This window comes from Jaculus jaculus, chromosome 6 (assembly GCF_020740685.1).
Source record: "Jaculus jaculus isolate mJacJac1 chromosome 6, mJacJac1.mat.Y.cur, whole genome shotgun sequence".
NCBI lineage: Eukaryota > Metazoa > Chordata > Mammalia > Rodentia > Dipodidae > Jaculus > Jaculus jaculus.
The window spans coordinates 49929203-49929993 of NC_059107.1; the positions used below are offsets into that span (position 1 = coordinate 49929203).

The 791-nt window shown below is 30.7% G+C and overlaps 1 pseudogene; it reads left to right on the forward strand.

Annotated features, from left to right (window-relative positions):
- Positions 1–355: 355 nt before the first annotated feature.
- LOC123461749 lies at positions 356–558 on the forward strand (annotated as a pseudogene).
- Positions 559–791: the final 233 nt, after the last annotated feature.

A 791-nucleotide genomic window follows, 5' to 3' on the forward strand; every position in this document is an offset into this window, starting at 1 on the left:
CATTTCAAGGAAATCAAAGACCTAAGCCAGATATTTGTTCTAGGTCAAGTTCACCTTACATAGAGGATTATTAAAAACAACAAAACTTCCTCTAAAGAGGTAACTTATAATTTGCCAGATATTTTAAGAAAATGATTGTAATGTCCTGTTACTTAAAAGGAGGATGCAACTGATCTGACTTCTAAGCCAGCCTGCCTCAAGATAACAATGCAATTTGCCTTAGTTACTTCTAATAAAATCATTTCCAAGTGTCTTATTGGTATTACTGATATAAAATTGTATTAAGACTACTTTCTTTTTAGTAATAGGATTAATCAATTTGGTGTAATTTTTTAATAGTCTTATAAGAAAGATAATCACTTCTCGGCCTTTTGGCTAAGATCAAGTGTAGTATCTGTTCTTATCAGTTTAATATATGCAACAGAAGGAAGAAATGAGGGACATCTCACTCAATGGATATGAAACAGAAATAGAGAAATAGCCATTGCTCTCTCTGATGGTCAGTGGAAAAGAAATGTCAGTGATAAGATTTTGAATGACTTATCCCAATTAACTAATGGGTGAGAGAGAAAGAGAGAATATAACAATATTTCATAGAATTAGTTTTTTTTTTACCTTAATGAATGTATTGCCAGAAATTATATTTTAAGAAATATTCATCAAATCTCTAATGTTATTCTTCATCAACAATGTAAGACTCATCTCTTCCCTATAGCCTGGTAGCTTAGCAATTAGTTGCTGCAATTATTGATTTGTTCATATATTTGTACACTATATGTGTGAATTTCACA